Here is a 1,461-nt window from a genome sequence, read left to right as displayed (position 1 = left end):
ATCTTAGCCATTCTGATGGGTGTAAGGTGAAATCTCAGGTGACTAAGGATGTAGAACATTTCTTTAAGTGTTTCTCTGCCATTCTCTATTCCTCTACAGAGAATTCTATGCTTATCTCTGTTCCCCATTTTTAATTGGATTACTTGATTTGTTGCTTTTTAACTTCTTGAATTCTTTGTAAATTGTGGATATTAGCCCTCTGTCAGATATAAGGTTGGTGAAGATCCTTTCTCAGTCTGTAGGCTGTCGTTTTGTTCTGACAACAATGTCTTTTGCTTTACAGAAGGTTTTCAGTTTCATAAGGTCCCATTTATTGATTGTTGCTCTTAGAACCTGTGCTGTTGGTGTTTTCTATTCAGGAAGTTGTCTCCTGTGCCAGTGAGGTCAAGGCTCTTTCACACTTTTTCTTCTGACAGGTTCAATGTGTCTGGTTTTATGTTGAGGTCTTTGATCTACTTGGAAATCATGAAATTTGCAGAAAAATAGTGGGATCTAGAAAAGATCATCCTGAGTGAGGTATCCCAGAAGCATAAAGATACACACAGTATATACTCACTTGTAAGTGAATACTAGACCTAAAAGATCAGATAAACATACTAAAAGAAGCTAAGTGAAGGAAGAGGATGGGTAAAATGATTAATCCTCACTCAGAAAGGCAAACAAGAATGGCATTGGAAGAGGGAGAAAACAGGCAACAGGACAGGAGCCTACCTCTGAAAGACTACCCAGCAGAGTATCAAAGCAGATGCTGAGACTCATAACCAAACTTTGGTCAGAGTGCAGGGAATCCTGTGAAAGAAGAGGGAGATAGAAAGATCTGGAGGGGACAGGAACTCAACAAGGAGAGCAACAGAACCAAAAAATCTGGGCACAGTGGTCTTTTCTGAGACCAATACTCCAAACAAGGATCATTCACGGAGTAACCTAGAACCCCTGTTCAGATATAACCCATGGCAGCTCAGTATATTAGTAAGGGTTACTCTAGTAAGGGGATCAGGGACTGTCTCTGACATGAACTCAGTGGCTGGCTCTTTGGTCACTTCTCCCTGAGGACAGAGCAGCCTTACCAGGCCACAGAGGAAGACCATGCAGCCATCTCTGATGAGACCTGATAGGCTAGGGTTAGATGGAAGGTAAGGAGGTCCTCCCCTATCACTGAACTTTGAGAGGGGCATGGGAGATTAGGGAGGGAGTGTGGGATTAGGAGTGAGGGAATGAGGTGCTACAGCTGGGATACAAATGAATAAACTGTAATTAATATAAAAATTAAAATTCTGAAAGACTCTACCTAGCAGTGTATCAAAGCAGATACAGAAAACAGAAATGGAGTAAACATTGTACAATCCTTTGTACAAGGCTGCAATTAGCCTGATATGTAAACCACACAAAGACCTAATATAGTAAGATTGTCATAGACCAATTTCCCTTACGGATATAGATACAAAAGCCACTTGCAATCTA

This window comes from Meriones unguiculatus, chromosome 17 (genome assembly GCF_030254825.1).
Source record: "Meriones unguiculatus strain TT.TT164.6M chromosome 17, Bangor_MerUng_6.1, whole genome shotgun sequence".
Lineage (NCBI taxonomy): Eukaryota > Metazoa > Chordata > Mammalia > Rodentia > Muridae > Meriones > Meriones unguiculatus.
This window is presented reverse-complemented; position numbering follows the sequence as displayed.